We start from the raw sequence: 20,830 nt of genomic DNA, 5'->3' as shown, positions 1-20,830 counted from the left end.
ACAAATTACATACCTTTAGCTGCTGACAGGCGTTGATAAATATCAACGGGGACAGTTGAAAATGTGTTCCCCGACGGGGACTCGAATCCTGGATCTCCTGCTTACATGGCAGATGCTCTATCCGTCTGAACCACCCAGGACACAGAGAATAGTGCGACTGCAGGGACTTACCTCTGGTACGCTCCCTGTGAGACCCACATGCCCAACTTATTGTCCACACACTACATTTGTAGTGTCCTTGCCCACGACACACATTACTCGCGGCAGTCAATCTACCGATTGCCGTAAGAGTTCGGGCAGTGTTAGTGCATCCGCACTGAAGAATATGATTGGCCGGTAAGCCTTATCTATATGAAGATGGTATCTCTTCTTTCGGATATGTCCGAAAGAACAGATACCATCTTCATACTATTAAAACTACGTCCCGTCTTTTCTAATGCCGGGGGACCATCATGATCCCAGTGACATTAGTGTAATTACTGTTTTTGGATAAAAGTGTCACTTCTGTTCACTTCATTGCGTATTTATTTCAGTTACGTTTTGTACTATACTTTAACAGTTTTCTCTGTGCGCCGGCCGAAGTGGCCGCGCGGTTCTGGCGCTGCAGTCTGGAACCGCGAGACCGCTACGGTCGCAGGTTCGAATCCTGCCTCGGGCGTGGATGTGTGTGATGTCCTTAGGTTAGTTAGGTTTAACTAGTTCTAAGTTCTAGGGGACTAATAACCTCAGCAGGAGTCCCATAGTGCTCAGAGCCATTTGAACCATTTTTTTTTCTCTGTGCATGGTCCAAGTTTCACCTAGACATTTTTCTTGGCAGTGACACTTCATGCGAAAACACATACGTAAAGCAGTGAATGGGTAGAAAATTACTTAACAGCTTATCAAGAATTTAGCTACGATAAATGTTTAGTTAGCAAGATGACATTTAGAACTCTAGATGTTTTTATTTTTAAAGAACAGGTTATGCCTAGTTCTATTGTTTGTGATTATTTGATACGCACGAACCTTCGATACACGTGTCGTACACCTCATTGCGTTCGATGCCAAGCGGGCGGACATCACGGTAAGAGAGTTATTAGTGAACCACCAACAACGAGGAAGACGATATTTTATACATTTAAATTAAATGTATCTCAGTGGTTGAGTGCCTGACTATGGAAAAAAAAGGTCAGTTCTAGGATTTTTATCACTCGCTTTATTTCTGGCAATGTTTGTTAATGTGAAAAATACTTAGTTGCACTATGGTTAGGAGGTCTCTTTAAACAGCAAGTTCTCCTATAACTGGTTGAGTTAGTCTTTTCGAAGGTTTAATGAAAGAAGGCCCATCACCTCTAACAGGATCTTGCCTAGTAAAACACTTTAGTGTTCAAATCGACCTTCCAGTTGAGGACAATTTTATGTTTCAGGTACTAAATGACTCACTCCCGATTTTAGTCGTGCAGTATAAGCGAGCTAAGGGTTTTTGACCTTACTGTGTAACTGTCGTGGTTAATCGAAATATTAATATACTATTCTCTTACCTCAAGACACATTCTATGAATAACACAGTGTAAGGACATTTACTACATACTTATGGTACTTAGTAATATCGAAAACAAAAGCGCTACAATTAGAAGGCTTCTAGAAAACGTCTTGCAATGTCGGCCATTGTCTTTTCTGTGATAGTACAGGTTGGTGGCGAAACACCGCACTGATACTTACTGAATAATGGAACACGCAAGCATGGGAACGTCATGTTCAAAAATGGTTCAAATGGCTCTGAGCACTATGGGACTTAACAGCTTAGGTCATCAGTCCCCTAGAACGTAGAACTACTTAAACCTAACTAACCTAAGGACATCACACACACCTATGCCCGAGGCAGGATTCGAACCGTCGACCGTAGCAGTCCCGCGGTTCCGGACTGTAGTGCCTAGAACCGCACGGCCACCGCAGCCGGCACGTCTTGTTACTTTTTCAGCTCAGTTCGCCAATGCTTACCTCACTGTTCTACAGAAATCGCAAATAAAATATAAAATATGGTCCTGATGCACACATGCTACATGTGACCAGCCTCTACGTTTGGTACACAGCGCCCAGTTTTCTTCAAATTATTCCAAACACATGATGCAACTTTCCGTCTCTTTTGTTGATCCATTATTTAAATTAAATTCCAGTTTTTTCGCCGTTTTGTAATTGGTTTTCCGTGGCCACCCTTCACGCGTTTGTTTTATTTTGGAACACTCTAGCTTTCTTCAACTTTCTTTTGGATTTTGTCTGCTTTCAGTCTCTTCTCTTCGGTTGCGATTTCTTCTTTTTTTTTTTCCTAGTTGTTGAAAACGTTTCAACTGGCTCCCTCACGGTCGTTTTGTTTAACATAATCTTGCTCACAGCCATTGTCATGCTCTTTTTATTCTATTTTCCTCTTACTTATTTCTCATTTTCCGTCATTTCAATCTGAAAAGTAGTAAGAAAAAGAAATCATAATTTAAAAATTTAAATTATTTCCGTCCGATACGGAAAGACATCGGGTGGTTAATACTGCAAAACAGACACGTAGTAGAATCTAGTCATATTGTACGTTCTTTCATAAAAATTATAATGAAAGGTTTGTTACATGCCATTCCTTGCGTAATGTAGATAACCGAAATATAGCAACGAAGGCCGGACGGTGTGGCCGTGCGGTTCTAGGCGCTACAGTCTGGAACCGCGTGACCGCTACGGTCGCAGGTTCGAATCCTGCCTCGGGCATGGATGTGTGTGATGTCCTTAGGTTAGTTAGGTTTAAGCAGTTCTAAGTTTTAGGGGACTGATGACCTCAGATGTTAAGTCCCATAGTGCTCATAGCCATTTGAACCATTTGAACAGGCCTCAAAATACGTTCCTTGCGTTAAGAGCTGCAGGAGCACCATCATGCACTCAGAGCAGACAAATCACTGAAGAGAGGTAGAAGCTACACAAGCTTGATTCTGCTTACTGTAGACTTCTGCCTTTTGCAAGCGGAAAGGGAAATCACAATAGTAACTGGTACTGTAAGTCAGGCGATACTGTGCGATTCTCTCGTACGAAAATTGTAATGAACTTGGCTTCCTGATTTATGTCGAGGTAAATGATCAGTTTCATTTGTTGGTTACAGAAAGCAAGAAAACTGATACAGCTCCAAATTTGAATATTTGCAATCACGTGTTCTAGACGTGATGTGGAAGTACCGATTACGGAAAATCCTCGCAAAAGTAGGATCATGATATAATGATGTGAACGACTTGTTATTAACGTAATTTATGAACGCAAGTCTGGTGGAAGTGGTAGATACCTGTAAGTATGCCGTGTGGACGAACGTCGTTTTTGTCCCCCTAATTGAAGTCCCGAGACGCTGTTCAACATATATTTGCTGCAGAGCATCTGATGTTAAAATTTTTCTGCACGCTACTAAAAATCAAGGTAAGACGGTGTAATTTATAGCATGCTGTCGCAGTGATTGGCGAATGCGGTGAGCCCGACGGCTCCTCAGCGAGGTTCAATTTTGAAACAACTGCGGCTGATCTTGGTGCTTATTCCGACTTCTTAATTTGTATGATGGATTTGCATTAAGCTTGCGTTTACTATACCGTGTCGAGCAGCGTCTTATGGCCGCAACTTCCATCGATTACGTCCATAAAAATATACGTTCCCAAGTGCAACAATTTATATACTGCAGTGTCTATGTGTGATGCCCTGGACAGCAAAACAAATTAATATTCATGAAGGCCTACGCATATACTTTCTAGCAATTTTCAATAATTGAAGGGTGTTCGACTGATGAGCATATAATGAATGGGTCCGTCTTGCAATCTTGATCACTCGTCGCAGCTGCTACTCAAGACGGTTGCAGCGTGCTTCCTGCGTACAGGTGCCGCGAAATGATGCTGGCAGCATTTTTGCATAACGTGTATCCTTTGCATACACTTCTCGTATAACTGAAGTACAGACGGGTACCAAAATAAAAGGAAAACCTATGTTACGAAGAACAGGTTTTTTAAAATGTTTTGCTTGCAACAGGATCCACAGACAGTACAATTGCCTGGATACACTGGCTGCGACTACTCGGATTAAAATACCCCTTTTTACTCAGTTTGCATTACTACGTGGTTTCAGATATGAAGCCATTTTGAAATTATTTTAGGAATACTTATCAAGTGAAACGTAGTTAAAATAAAAACCAATCACTAGTTGTTCATTCGAATTAATAAAACCACATAATAGAATAAGTAGATATAATTAGGATTCGTGGAACTGATGCTATAGCCAGTCAGTGGATATCGTCGAATCTAACACAAGAATACACAAAACTGTTATTAACAATTCAACGGGTGTAAGCAGGGGAAATTCTTCTGACTGGGGAAAAAGATCTCTTAAGAGATTCCACAATGCTCAGTAGTAGGTCCGCTATTGTCTATTGCAAATATAAACGACCTTCTGTCTATTATTCAACAAGCAGAATCTGTTCTTTCAGCAGGTTGCACGAGTATTGTAATTAATTCATTCCCACACCAATAGAAGAAATGGTAAAAGTAAGAGTATTATTGAGTGGTTTTCTGCAAAGACTCTCACTTTCCAACAAAACATAACAGTTTTGTACAGTCAGAGGTACTACACCACTGATACATGTAAATCGTGGTGTGGAAATAATAACTACTATGGAAAGTTTTAGGCGTCTGTATGAATGAGGATTTGTACTGGATAAAATATACTTTTGGACTCCTAAAACAACTCACTTCAGCTGCATTTGCACTTCGAATCAATGCAAATACAGAGAGGAGATAAATCGTAAAAATTACAGATTTCGCATGTTTTCATCCAATAACGTCGTTTGGAATAATTTTATGGGTTAACACATTTCAGAGAGGAAATTCCTACTGTTCATATACACGTTGTAAGAATAATGTTTGGTACTTGCCCACGATCATATTGTGAACATCTTTCAAGGAGTTGAGCATTAGGGTACCGCTTCACAGTGCCGTTACGCCCTCATGGAGTTTTTTGTAAATAACTTACTATAGTTCTCAAGGAACAATGATGTAAATGCGAGTAATTCCAATACCAGAACGAAAACGTCACTCATTATTCCTCATTAACGTTGCGATTATTACAAAAAGGAGTGCACAGGGCTGCTATCAACATTCTTCTATTACATGGCTACTGCGCTAATCTCACTTACGTGCACCGGAACACGTTCGCACTAATTACCTGTTACTCCATTCTAGACAGCGTGCAGAAAAAAAGAACACCTATATCTTTCCGTGCGAGCTCTGATTCCCTTGTTTTAGTACGATGATCATTTCTCCTTGGCGTCAACAAAATATTTTCGCATTCGGAGGAGAAAGTTTATGATTAAAATGTCGTGAGAAAACCCCGACGCAACGGAAAACGCCTTTATTCTAATGATTTGCACCCCGAATCCTGTATCATGTCTGTGATACTCTCCCCCATTTTTCTCGATAATACGAAACGTGCTGCTCGTGGACTTTCTGGATTTACTCCGGTAATCCTGTCTTGTAAGGGTCCAACACAGCGCAGTAGTTCTCCTAAATAGGACAGACAAGCGTGGTGTAGGCAGTCTCTTTAATAGATTTGTGGCATCTTCTAAGCGTTCTGCCGTCGCAGTATTTGGTTCACCTTCCCCCACAACATTTTCTATGCGTTCTTTCCAATTTACGATGTTCGTAATTGTAATTCAAAGGTATGTAATTCAATTTACGGCCTTTAGATAAGACTGATTTATCGTGTAACCGAAGTTTGACGGATTCCTTTTAACACTCACGAGTATGACCTCACATTTCCATTATTTATGGTCAATTGCCAATTTTCGCCCATACAGGTACGTTTTCTAAATCGTTTTGCAATTTTTTTGATCTTCCGATGACTTTACTAGACAATAAAGAACAGCATCGTCTGCAAACAATCTAAGACGGCTGCTCAGATCGTCTCCTAAGTCGTTTATATAGATGAGGAACGGCACAGGGCCTATAATACTGCCTTGGGGAACATCAGAAATCACTTCTCATTTACTCGATGGCTTTCCGTCAATTACTACGAACTGTGACCTCTCTGACAGGAAATCACGCATCCAGTCGCACAACTGAGACGATATTCCATAATCACGCAATTTGGTTTCAAGCTGCTTGTGAGGTACGGTATCAAAAGACTTCTCGAAATCTATAAATATGGAATCAATTTGAAATTCCTTGTCTATAGTATTCAACACTTCGTGTTAGTAAATTGCTAGTTGCGTTTTGATCACTTACTCAATAATATAAAATGTCTGACAGATTGAAAAATTAAATTTGAAACAAATGGAAAAAGTTTCTCCTTGTCAACTCCTATTTCATAAAATATTTTCTCTTTGTGTAATATGTAAAACGTATGTACGACACATGATTATAGTTGATCGTAGAAATGATACGTGGAACATAAAACTAAGGCGGTATGCCTTTGTCTTCCTAGGATCTCCGATATGACTTACCTAGTCGGGTACAGAGGTACCTACAGTTTTACATGGATTCTGAGCCACACTGTTAGGCGGTAGGGATGGGCAAACTTTTGGAAATATCGACATATATTATATCGATTGTTGTAAGGCAGAGCAAATACGCTGAAATAAGAAAAATCGATAATTAGATATATCGGTCGATTTTTCAATATTTACGGTCATTTAAAAAAACTGATCTAAGTTACAGAAATGCTTAACATACATTTAAAAATCGATAAATACTTACTATTTTCAATATTAACCAATAAAAGACACAAGTGTACTTTAAAGTAACTTATTTACAAGAAACTAATTAATGAAACTAATAATCTTCATCAATCGATACTAACAGAACTCATAGTTTAATATATTCCCCTATCAGTCTGCTTCTATATCCGGCAAAACTAAGTTTACTAAGGAAGCCACGCTTTCGGACGAAACAGAAGGGGCTTGGCATACCGAATATTTCTGAGCAATTTCTGAAATAACGACTAAAAATTTCAGCCAACAGAGTCCATTTAACATTAAATACCAGTTCAGTAACGTGTGTGATTTCTGTGCCGAGTGTACGTTATCTTTTGTTGTTCCAGGCTCTTGGGGGTAAGAGAAGCGCACATTCTGCCTCATCGTTGTGAGCAGGGAGTGATACTTTTCACCATTCTCCTACAGTTTTGTCACCAAATGTATGCATTTTTCATCTTATACTTATCATTTACAATGATAAAAATGGCACATGGAAGTAACACGTTTCCATGAATATGCAATATAGATACTTTCATGTTCAAATCTGCTGATAATTTGTATTACTGAATACGAAATTAAATTAAACCCGTTGTAAGACATTTACTTTCAGATTGCAAAAAGATAGGTAGCAGTTGTAATGAGCAAGAAATCTCCTGATGAGAACCATAGTGCTTATGGATCAACGAAAAACAGACAATAAAAAAATCGCACCCGATATTAATTCTTCAATATCGATTAATCGATGTGCCGATTATATTGATACTGACGGTGTACATCGTTATTATTTTGAAAAAATTTCAGTTTTTTGATACATCTAAAGTTATTTCCGATCCCTACTACTCGGCAGTTTCGCTTGCCCGAAACATTGCCAGAGGCGACGAAGAAACTTTCGCAGAAATAACGGTTGGGCCAAGTGGAGATTGATTTATGGATGTTTAGATTTTTGTTCTAAGATTTACCCACTTTTTTCTTTCTTTATAGTTTTGTAAAATTGTAATATCTTACAAATATTCAACACAAAACATGATAGAAATTCAGTTTCTAAATAATTATGTAAACTGTAACACATTCACAGGTCACTCAACCGTCTGGTAATTGTGAGACTACGTTCTGCACTAGTTACGCAGCTTGTCTGTCTTCTTTGGGATCGTAGTCCATAAGCACGGTTGCTCCGTAGCACCTGTATGTTCGTACCGTCTTATTCCGTCTGTGGCTGTGCTTTATCCTTTCGTGTTGCATTTATTTGAAAATTTGTCAACTTAGTTCCGGGCAGCTACAATCAAGACTCTTGCAGAGTTCTAATTGCATCTGATATTCTGTTCACTATTATGCTACATGGTGATACTTTACCAGTAATCCGCAAAGCGAGTCTTTCTTTTTTCCCCCATATCACATTTGTAGTTGGCCAGTAGCCAGAAGGACACGTTCTTTTTCATTCTTGTGTACAGTGACTTTTTCGGAAGAAGTATATCGTCTGAGAGCCAGCGAGCAACATCATAAACCATCAAATGTTTCCAGAGAAGCAGCCATTCAGAGCAAAATAAAGGAATATTTAAATGCATAAAATGGCACAGCTATTTATTTTTTTTTCCTTAGGTGGTAACACTGATCAATCACATGGTGCGACCTTTTTTTCCGTTGGCTATAAGTGAAGTCTACAGTACGATAGGCGGCGTGTAAATGCTATGTGTTTTTACTCCATGGAGCTGGTTGGACAAGGATGTCGGGAAGCTGAACTTTTATGATTTTGCAAAAACACTTAGTTTTCATGGGCAAAAATAATAAAATAAAATACTGCGGGGCCTAGTCCAGCTGATTATGACGTGGCATAAATAGACATAAATAGTAACTACTCCCGGCAACTCGATCTCGCACTAAATTCATGAGTGAAACAGGCACCCGGTGCACCACTATGTGAAATTATTACTCATGACCACGGGCACGCCGAAATTGCGATTACCATACACCATTACTGTTTCTTGTCCCCACAACAACAAATATCACTCCTCGAACACAGAATTCTTAATCGCAGCTCTCACGTTGCATTCGATCCTTACATTACATATTGCTTTCAGTTTTTATTTTACGTCGAAGAGATTTGGGAGATGACCCATGAAAAAAGAACGAAGGAAGATTGAGTTTAACGTCCTGTCGGCACTGACCAAAGCTTGGTTTGTGTCAAGGATGGGGAAGGAAATCGACCGTGTCCGTTTAAAGGATGCATCCTGGCATTTGGCTGGAGCGCTTTAGAGAAATCACAGAAAATCTAAATCTGGGTGGGCGGACGTGGATTTGAACCTTCACCCACCCGAATGTGAGTCCAGTGTGCTAACCACAGCGCCACCACACTCATTCGATGGCTCAATCAGGTGCAAGATTCAGAAAAGGCCGGCCGGTGTAGCCGTGCGCTTCTAGGCGCTTCAGTCTGGAACCGCGCCCCCCTGCGGGTTCGGGGGTTAGAATAGGCCCGCGGTATTCCTGCCTGTCGTAAGAGGCGACTAAAAGGAGTCTCAAATGTTTTGGCCTTAATGTGATGGTCCCCCTTGGGGTTTGACCTCCATTTTTCAAAATTCTACAGAAGTACGAGCCTTTTGGGGAAGGACACCTTACATGGTGTACCACTGGTCCTAAGTCCACTAAGACCTTGGCACTCAGCATTGCACCGGCGTTGTCACCATACCCATTATTCCTCAAATTGGGCCTAAACGCCTGATGGGTTGTCCACGTTACGCCCATAGTGCCTCTCCATCTGCACCAGCGATCATGATGGACTTTCCATGGCACCAGAAATCCAGCACGGTAGCCAGCCCGTTGTGGTGGGGTCGTCATGTACCCTCTAGGTTGTAGCCCCCTGACAACACAGGGATCGTACTGCCGATACCTGAGCTGCACCCTCCCCACGTTGGCCAAGGAGTAGATGCCCGTCTCCTTGGGGCATCAGGACTCCCGGCAATGGTCATCCTGCCAGGTGGCCCTTGCTGCGGCTGGGTGGCGCCCGTGGGGAGAGCCCCTGGTCGGAGTGGGTGGTATCGGGGCGGACGTTTCGCACATGAAACGTCAACACGTATCAGGTCGCTCTGCGGCCGAGTCTTCCAAAAGAAAAGGTACCGTTTCTAGTTCTGGTTCTCCTGCCCTTTCCCCCTTGGCCACTCCATGGGAGGAGGGACAGGCCCGCCGGCTTGGGGCGAAGTACTTCCCCCGCTATTTGGTCTGTTCTCGAACAGATGGGGGGACGTTCGCCACCTCCAAGCCCATGTTCTTTGTTCAACACATTGAGGACGTCTTCGGGGAAATCGAGGCTCTCAGCAAGATGCGATCTGGGTCCGTTCTTATCAAGACCACCTCTGCCACACAATCGGCGGCACTCCAGGCGTGCGACCGCCTAGGGGACATCCCAGTCTCCATTGTCCCACATCTGGCACTAAATAGGACGCAGGGGGTCATTTTTCATCGTGACCTCCTGCTACAATCTGATGAGGAGCTCAGGGCCAACCTGGAGCGCCGCGGCGTGCATTTCGTCCGGCGAGTCCAGCGCGGCCCCAAAGACCGTCGCATCGACACCGGGGCCTTTATCCTCGCCTTCGAGGGGGACGTTCTCCCGGAGAAGGTAAAGGTGATGTGCTGCCGGTGCGACGTGCGACCTTACGTCCCGCCTCCTATGCGCTGTTTTAGGTGTTTGCGTTTTGGGCACATGTCGTCCCGGTGTGAGGCTGAGCCCCTTTGCGGCGACTGTGGACGTCCTCTTCGTGAGGAACATACTTGCACCCCACCACCTCGGTGCCCTAATTGTCCTGGCGTCCACTCGCCTCGGTCCCCAGACTGCCCCGCCTATCAGAAGGAGAAAAAGTTACAAGAAATCAAAACTTTGGATCGGCTCTCTTATTCTGAGGCCAGGAAGAAGTATGACCGCCTTCATCCCGTGTCACTGGCCACTTCGTTTGCCTCAGTTGTGTCCACTCCTTCCGCTGTATCCTCACCTTTATCCTGTCCCCCCTCCGCCTCCTCTGCCCGTCAGGGGGCTCTGCCTCCACCTCCCAAATCCCTCCCTTCCAACTCCTCCTCCCCCGCGGCCCCCACCCCCCCTGCCCCAGGGGCCACCCTTCCTCCTCCTCCTCCCCCCACGCCACCTGAGAAGCGATCCTCTTCTCAGGCGTCCATCGGGGAAACGTTCCGGACCCCAGCTTCCGAGGTCCGGCGTTCCAAAACGGACCCCACGCGTGAGGACCTTCTTCGGGTCCAGCCCACCATCCCTGTGCCTCCTCGGCCTTCCAAGAAGGCCTCCAAGAAGAAATCTCTCTCCCCCTCTCCACCCCGGCGCGTTTCATCTGACGCTTCATCCGTGAGTCGCTGCTCCCGGCCGTCCTCAGTTTCGCCAGGACGCTCTGCTGCCAGGCGTTCCGCCGGCCTTTTGTCGGCAAATGATGCGGCCCCTCCTACACAATCAGGGACAGCGGCCGCAGCTGGCGACGAGTCGATGGAACCGGATCCGCCTGCCGTCAGTTGTAGCGTTGTTGCCTCGCAACCTGGCCCTCCGCGGCCATCGAGGTGACCAGCTCTTCCCCGTCTCGTTCCCCCAACTTTTTGACTAGCGATGGCGTTGTTTCATTGGAACATAAGAGGTATTCGATCTAATCGGGAGGAATTACAACTGCTCCTCCGCCTGCACTGTCCGCTCGTCCTTGGTCTCCAGGAAACCAAGTTGCGCCCGACTGACCGTATTGCCTTTTCCCACTATACCTCGGAGCGGTATGACCTCGCCCCTGTGGACGGTATCCCAGCTCATGGTGGGGTCATGTTGCTCGTTCGGGACGATGTCTATTACCATCCCATCCCATTGACCACCCCACTCCAAGCAATAGCTATCCGCATTACTCTTTCTGCTTTTACTTTTTCAGTTTGTACCGTCTACACTCCACCGTCATCTGCTGTTAGCCGGGCAGACATGATGCACCTGATCGATCAGCTTCCCCCGCCGTTCTTATTGTTTGGCGACTTCAATGCCCATCATCCCCTTTGGGGCTCTCCTGCATCCTGTCAAAGAGGCTCACTCTTGGCGGATGTCTTCAACCATCTCAATCTTGTCTGCCTCAATACCGGCGCCCCGACTTTCCTCTCGGACTCTACTCATACCTACTCCCACTTGGACCTCTCGATCTGTTCTACCACTCTTGCCCGTCGGTTCGAGTGGTATGTCCTTTCTGACACCTATTCGAGCGACCACTTCCCCTGTGTCGTTCGTCTCCTGCACCACACCCCATCCCCACGTCCTTCGCGCTGGAACATACTGAAAGCTGACTGGGGACTTTACTCCTCCCTGGCGAACTTTCCGGACCGCGATTTTTCCAGTTGTGACAGTCAGGTCGAATACCTCACGGCTGTTATTATCAATGCTGCCGAACGTTCCATACCTCGTACTACTTCTTCTTCACGTCGCGTTTCCGTCCCCTGGTGGAACGAGGCTTGTAGGGACGCTATCCGTGCTCGACGACGTGCTTTACGCACCTTTCGCCGCCATCCTACGTTGGCGAATTGTATTGAATACAAACGACTCCGAGCGCAATGCCGTAGAGTCATCAAAGACAGCAAAAAAGCTTGCTGGGCCTCTTTCACGAGCTCCTTTACCAGTTTTACTCCCTCTTCCGTTGTTTGGGGTAGCCTGCGCCGGCTGTCGGGCATTAAGGCCCACTCCTCAGTACCTGGCCTGACCTCAGGTAATGAGGTCCTTGTTGATCCTGTGGCTGTCTCCAACGCCTTTGGCCGCTTTTTCGCGGAGGTTTCAAGCTCCGCCCATTACCATCCTGCCTTCCTTCCCAGGAAAGAGGCAGACGAGGTTCGGCGACCTTCCTTCCACTCGCTGAATCTGGAGACTTACAATGCCCCCTTTACTATGCGGGAACTCGAACGTGCGCTTGCACTGTCCCGGTCCTCTGCTCCGGGGCCAGATGCCATTCACGTTCAGATGCTGGCACACCTTTCTCCGGCGGGCAAAAGCTTCCTTCTTCGTACCTACAATCGCGTCTGGACCGAAGGTCAGGTCCCCATGCGTTGGCGTGACGCCGTTGTTGTTCCTATACCCAAACCCGGGAAGGATAGACACCTTCCTTCTAGTTACCGCCCCATTTCTCTTACAAGCTGTGTCTGTAAGGTGATGGAGCGCATGGTTAATGCTCGGTTAGTTTGGATTCTTGAATCTCGACGACTACTTACTAATGTCCAATGCGGGTTTCGTCGCCGCCGCTCCGCTGTTGACCACCTTGTGACCTTGTCGACATTCATCATGAACAACTTTTTGCGAAGGCGCCAAACGGTAGCCGTGTTCTTCGACTTGGAGAAGGCTTATGATACCTGTTGGAGAGGAGGTATCCTCCGCACTATGCACAAGTGGGGCCTACGTGGTCGTCTGCCCCTTTTTATTGATTCCTTTTTAACGGATCGAAAGTTTAGGGTACGTGTGGGTTCAATATTGTCCGACGTCTTCCTCCAGGAGAACGGAGTGCCTCAGGGCTCCGTCTTGAGCGTAGCCCTTTTTGCCATCGCGATCAATCCAATTATGGATTGCATTCCACCTAATGTCTCAGGCTCTCTCTTTGTCGATGACTTCGCGATCTACTGCAGTGCCCAGAGAACATGCCTCCTGGAGCGCTGCCTCCAGCGTTGTCTAGACAGCCTCTACTCATGGAGCGTGGCAAATGGCTTCCGGTTCTCTGAAGAGAAGACGGTTTGTATCAACTTTTGGCGATATAAAGCGTTCCTTCCGCCATCCTTACATCTCGGTCCCGTTGTTCTCCCATTCGTGGACACAACTAAGTTTCTAGGGCTCACGTTGGACCGGAAACTGTGTTGGTCTCCACATGTCTCTTATTTGGCGGCCCGTTGTACACGTTCCCTTAATGTCCTCAGAGTTCTTAGCGGTTCATCTTGGGGAGCGGATCGCACTGTCCTGCTTCGCTTGTATCGGTCCATAGTCCGATCGAAGCTGGATTATGGGAGCTTCGTCTACTCGTCCGCTCGGCCATCCCTCTTACGCCGGCTCAACTCCATCCACCATCAGGGGATACGTCTTGCGACCGGAGCCTTCTACACTAGTCCTGTCGAGAGTCTTTACGCTGAAGCTGCCGAGTTACCGTTGACCTACCGGCGCGACATACTGCTGTGTCGGTATGCCTGCCGGCTGTTGTCTATGCCCGACCACCCCTCTTACAAGTCCTTCTTCGCTGATTCTCTCGACCGTCAGTACGGGTTATATGTGTCTGCCCTGCTGCCCCCCGGAGTCCGCTTCCGTCGCCTGCTTCGACAATTGGATTTTGCCCTCCCTACCACCTTCAGAGAGGGTGAGAGCCCGACACCACCTTGGCTCCAGGCTCCGGTTCGTATTTATCTCGACCTCAGCTCACTCCCGAAGGAGGGTACTCCGGCTGCAGTGTATTGCTCACGGTTTGTCGAACTTCGTGCTCGACTTGCTGGTCACACCTTTATTTACACCGATGGCTCCAAAACTGACGATGGTGTCGGCTGTGCCTTTGTCGTCGGGACCGCCACCTTTAAATACCGGCACCTTGACCAATGTTCCAGCTTTACGGCCGAGCTTTTTGCTCTCCATCAGGCCATTCAGTATGCCCGCCGCCACCGCCATTCATCGTATGTCCTCTGCACTGACTCACTCAGTGCTCTCCAGAGCCTTGGGGCTCCCTATCCGGTCCATCCCTTGATTCAACGAATACAGCAGTCCCTCCATTGTTTCGCCGATAATGGCGGTTCTGTCAGCTTTCTGTGGGTCCCCGGACATGTAGGAGTGCCTGGGAATGAGGCTGCGGATGCTGCAGCCAAGGCTGCAGTCCTCCAGCCTCGGCCAGCCTCCCATTGTGTCCCGTCATCTGACGTTTGTGGGGATGTATGTAAGAGGCTTGTGTCCTTGTGGTGGGATGCTTGGTCATCCCTTCAAGGAAACAAGCTCCAGGCAGTCAAACCGCTCCCAACTGCTTGGTCAACTTCCTCCCGACCATCTCGGCGCGAGGAGGTCCTTCTGACCAGGTTGCGGATTGGGCATTGCCGGTTTAGCCACCGCTACCTGCTCTCTGGTGACCCAGCCCCGCAGTGCCCTTGTGGTCAGGCATTAACGGTGCGCCATGTTTTATTGTCGTGTCCCCGTTTTAGTCAATTTCGTGTTGTCCTGTCCCTGCCATCTACCTTACCGGATGTTTTAGCTGATGACGCTCGAGCAGCTGCTCGTCTTCTGCGTTTTATAACTTTAACTGGCTTGACCAAAGACATCTAACCTTTTTACTTATTTCATCTGCATCTTTGTCAGGTCCTTTTGATGTCCCCCCATCCCCTTGAGTTTTAGCAGGTTCCTTGTGCTCTAACACCAGTGACTGGGCGCTAATGACCTCAGCAGTTGAGCGCCCTTAAACCCTACCAAAAAAAAAAAAAAGTCTGGAACCGCGCGACCGCTACGGTCGCAGGTTCGAATCCTGCCTCGGGCATGGATGTGTGTGATGTCCTTAGGTTAGTTAGGTTAAGTAGTTCTAAGTTCAAGGGGACTGATGACCTCATATATTAAGTCCCATAGTGCTCAGAGCCATTTGATTCAGAAACATGGGACTATATCGTGGTTGTCTGCTATCGTTGTGGCCTTCAGTGCGAACACTGCTGTGTTATACCTCCCCAAGGCAGTCTGTCCTGTGCAAACCTCTTAATCGCTGCACAACTACCGCAATCTACATCCATATGTACTTCCTCACTGTATTCAAGCTTTGGTCTCCCTTTACAATTTTTACACCCCACGCTTCTTTCCAGTGCCAAATTTACAGTACCTTCATGCCTCATAATGTGTCATATAAAACGATCACTTCTTTCAGTCAAGTCATGCAGTCAAATTCTTTTTTTTTCCCAATTCAGTATCTCTTCATTTGTGATTCGATCTAACCATACTATCTTCAGCATTCTTGTACCAGAATGAAAAATCTTGTAGTGGCACAAAAAAGACGAATATTTCTGGGCAGTTGGGGATGTAAAAGAAGGGAACTAGGTTTCGACTATCTGGCAGCATCAAACCATCTAGACATACTCGCTCCTCTTTGCTTGTTGGTATCAGTGCCTTTGTCATACAACATAAAACATCGTGTCAAGTAAAGTAACTAGTTACACGATGTCATGTCGTATAACATGACACATGCCATTATGTCGTCCAACATGGGATTTATCATGGGCAATACGTCATTAAAGTTTAGGATGCACGCATCCCCATTCTGGGACATTTCCTGTTATAGACGCAGCCCCACTCTCGCATTTTTCCTATTGCAGACGCATCCCACTCTCCAGGAGCATATACATTCGTGTCTATTTTCTCTTACATCCCTCACCGTAATGAACGGAGGTGGGGGGGGGGGGGGGTCTAAGAGAGCTTACTGTGTTGGGGAAGCGGAGTTAACTGTTTAAAAAGCGCGAATGTGTCAAGGTGGTTTGGTTTAAATGTCTTTGAACATGCCAGATAAGCCGAAAAGGTAGTTACCTTCTTTTACAGCCCTAACTCTGCCCAGGACACATTCGCCTTTGTTTGCGCTACTATAGGAGTTTTTGTTCTATCATAACTGTGACATTAGACCAACATAGCTTGGCAACCGATGTAGATTTTTGTTGACTCAGGCAACGACGGATCCTGTACGGGCTTTTTAATTGTCTTTCGAACCATGTTACTTATACCGTGGTAGTGGATAAAGTTTTCATAAAACAACTGGACGACCACTAACTAAATTATTTTTCTACTTTTTTTACAAAATTTGAACCGATTTGCACAAGTTTGAAACATAGAAGTAGCGCGTGGGGAAAAAACTCGCAAAAAAGTTTTTCTCACGCAAAATACGAACTGCTCACATACAAATGATGCCATTTGGTGGGCAACAATTTCAACCTAATGAAAATCTTTGGCAAAATGAATTAATCTATTCGCACAATTTGCCCGGGAGCCAGCTCCGGTTCGTCATTCAAAACTTGCGTAATATATTGTAAAATAGCTACAGTAAGATAGATGTTCGAATGGCTACACAAATGACCGCTGATCCCCACAAAACGAAAAAATTTTTACCCATGTTCCTACGAACCGAGCACCAATGTCCCCCCCCCCCCCCCCCCCCCTCCAGACTATTTCTGCACGTGGCCATTCCACACACATTTGTTACAGCGAGGACCACATTTCAGAAACTATTCTTCTCTTACCGTTGAGCTGCTTATCGTCCACGTCTCCCACACAAAGCTACCTCCAGACAAATACCGTCTGAAAAGACATCTTGACACTAAAATTGATGTCAGATGTTTTCTTTTTCAGAAATTCTCTATCAGTCTGCATTATACGAGGGTTGGAGCTTTATATTCGCAACCATTTATTTACAGGTCGTACAAAATAGATACGTGTTTCAAAGTTTTACTGACCCTTAAAGTAGTCACCAGCATTCTGTATAACCCGTTGCCAGCGATGTGGAAGTTGTGGGATACTCTTAGCAGTGCCTGTTGTGTTGACAGTTGTAGCGGCGCGGTATATTGTCCGACGAATTTGTAGCAGCTCTGAAGCGAATGCCGTGAGTGTTTCCTTCAGTTTAGAAATGTAGTTGAACTCACGAGGGCTTAAGTAAGGGGAGTGCAGTAGGTGGTACAGCACTTAGCAGCCCCATCAGTCAACAAATCAGTAACAGCTTGGACTGTAAGTGCTTGAGCATTGTCCTGTAAAACGATGGTCAGGTTCTGCAGAAAGTGTCATCACTTCTGTCTCTATGCTGTTCATTTTTGGAACACAACCTACGACGAGCTTAGAGACAGAATTGCAGACATGTGGTTTCACTTACACAGCACATAGTAAAAATTGACCAACACAGCTGAAGACGTCAAGCGTGTAAAACGTATAAACATTTAGGCATTGGACGCTTTTGAACTTATGAAATCTCGTGAACGGTGCATCAACGACATGGAGACGGTTTCGCCCGTGTCCCTGTTGCTGGCCACCGAATGTTCAACACACTCCATGCGTCACGTCTTTGCAAGCTGGATTCTCATTGAAGGGGAATGAATTCATCACTAGTACAGGGAGCCCTCTGCTACGAAATGTTCTTTACCTTTGCGTCTGGTTTATAGTTGTATATACGCTTCTTGCAGAAACTGGCAATACGCATATTGCCCATCGTGGATAACTTCCGAAACGGGTCTTGCATAGATGCAGGTTGAGGGATTTCTGTTCTAATAAAGTCCGTGAGAAACTTGTGGCCTTTACCCTTGTAACGCCAAAACCCTGGTATCACACTGTTGAGATCTGCGAGCTCATTTGAATGTCTTCGCACTTCAGAGATGGCTGAATTATAAACCTATAGTGACATGAAGGGTATCAGCCGTGACACAACCAGATACACGTTACTGTAGTGATGTGTCGTCCAGATAGCTTTATCTATTGAAAGCGGATTTTTTTGTGGAATGCTCAGCTATACTGCTGTATAACGTCTTCCTTTCGACTGTTGTGAGATCTGCCTTATCTGTGACCATTCTTGAGACTTGCTCCAGTACACCAGCAACGAAATCAGTACGAAGTTGGCCATCAGTCACACAACGTTTCGCCAGGTGGTCTATCAACGCTTCATATGAGATGCCACAGTGACCCTTGTTCCACAGTACCTGGATATGTTTACGTTGACATTCACAATAACAGAACAAGTACCGGAAGGTTATAATTAAAGTGCAGCTACTCACTAAGGTCCAGTGTGGGGTGTAGTTATCGTGCGCCAGTGTAACTTTGTGGTTACGCTAATGCGTTAACGCGGAACCGATTAACGCTGGAAAAAAAATTAGTTGCAATTTTGGGCTCCAGGTGCAAATGTGACATTGTACAGCATCGTATCTCGTCGATGTTTCCGGTGCTCATATTGAACAAATTGTGTAAGGGGCTGTTAATAATATTGTCAGCATTATGCCTTTCTCACTTGTTCGACCTTTTCTGCTCTAGACCCGCTCCTAACCCATTACATATGGAAACATTTCTATACGTCTTTCTTGCATTCACAGCGCCAAATTTGCACCTGGTAGCCAAAATTGAAACTATTTTTTCCAGCGTATATAGGTTCCGCATTAAAGAATTAGAATATCTAACAAGTTGCGCTGTCGTATGATAGTTGCAGGACACACTACACATCTCTGAGTAGCTGCACTTTAATTATAATCGCCCGGTACATCAAGCGCATGAAGATCAGTTTCACATTGAGTTTCACCTCTTTACCGACACGATTTCGTGAATTAGTAAAATTTCAAACGTTAACTGACTTTTGAGTCACTTGGTAATTTAGACCGCTTTGAGGTTTTAAGTCACTCGCAAACCTAATAACCATATACTGCATAATGAACACAAGCCCGAACTTCATTTGACCGGCAGTGTTTCCCCGATGAACATGAAATTGACAGATATCCCATGACCTTGCCCTGCAGTATGATCCTGATAACAGCGGCTTGAGTTTCTTCTTTCAAAATCTTTTATTTCTCATAAGGCATAGTAATTTGGACATTTTTCCTTGCGAGGGATGATCTTCATACTTTCAGATCTCACTCATAACACTGATATCCTTTCATATTTTACCGGCAGAGGTGAAGTAGTGTTAAGATTCTTGATTTGTATTCGGGAGGATGGTGGTTCAAACGCCTGTCGGCTAGCTAGACTTAAGGTTTCTATGAATTTTTAAAATCGCTCATGGCCAAAACACAAGATCAGTTTCGTTTCCCATCCTTGTCCCACCTGAGCTCGTGTTCGTTCTCTAATGACCTTGACGTGGACGGAACTTTAAAACAGTCTCTAGTACTGCTACGACGTACCTTGCACCTTGCATTGCGGAGTGCTATGTATCAGTCCACCTTCATCGACAGGAAATATTCATAAAAAAATCATTCGATGCCAGAAATTTTACTGCAGAGGGTGACAGAGACAAACATAAACACACTGCATGAAAAAAACATGTGAAAACCCTAAGACATGGTCGGATGTCAGTGTTACTTCTACGTGTATATTGATGATGTAGAACTGCAATTCTCTGTGGCAGGTAGAATAGCCACCAGAAAGAATTAGTGTTCTTCGTGCGTAGTGTTATTACCGGGTCTGGTAGGGTACATAAAGGGGCAGATCGCCTTGAAGGACACGGAGATGGCGCATACTCTTGTGAGACAGCATTATTAGCAAATGATGCGGTTCGAAAGGGGCATCATTGTGGGTCCCCATTTGGCCGACTGGTCGAATCTTGCAGTAACAAGATCTGTTCAGCATTCGGATATGACAGTGGCCTGATGTCGGTCTGCATAGGAATGTGAACGCAGGCATACTCGTCAAGGTTCCGGTCGACCACGTGTGACTACCACAAAGGAGGATCGCAGAATTGTGCACCAAGCATATCGTAACGCCTTCAGATCTGAGCCTACCATCCGAGATCAAGTAAAGGACTCCTTGTCATGTTCTGCGTCACCCTGTGTCATTGGTCGGTGGCTACCAACAGCCGGACTAGGGAATTACCGCACTACATCAAGGCTGGCGTTAACACAACACAAACGGCTGCATTTGAAGTGGTACCGCGGCCGCGAAATATGCTGCTGATGAATAGCGCCGCATTGTGTTTAGGGACGAATCGCAGTTTTGCACTACCCCGGATGACCATGGTTGGTGAGTATGAGGACCCATTGTTCCAAAGTTCGATGGACGCTGCGGTGTTACTCCTGGCCTCATTGTGTGGGAAGCCATTGGGTATGACTCCAGGTCACGGCTAGTAGCGGTTGAGGGAACTCTGACGATACATGGATATGTCTAGGAGATAGTTCGTCCTCCTGTGTTACCCCTCATACGGCATTATCGTGGTGCCACATTGCGACAACTAAAGCCCCGTCCACACATGGTACGTGTCTCTATCAACTGTGTGCGTTATGTTGAGGTATTCCCGTCGCCATCAAAATCCCCAGATTTGTACTCGATGGAGCACGTGTATTACCAGCTCGGACTTCAACTCCCCCCTAGCGCCAGTATTCAGAATATAAAGGACCAGTTACAACAGTTGTGGACCAGCTTGCCTCAGGAGGGAATATAACGGCTTT

Source organism: Schistocerca americana, chromosome 4 (genome assembly GCF_021461395.2).
Source record: "Schistocerca americana isolate TAMUIC-IGC-003095 chromosome 4, iqSchAmer2.1, whole genome shotgun sequence".
Classification (NCBI taxonomy): domain Eukaryota; kingdom Metazoa; phylum Arthropoda; class Insecta; order Orthoptera; family Acrididae; genus Schistocerca; species Schistocerca americana.
Note: the sequence above shows the minus strand (reverse complement) of the source record.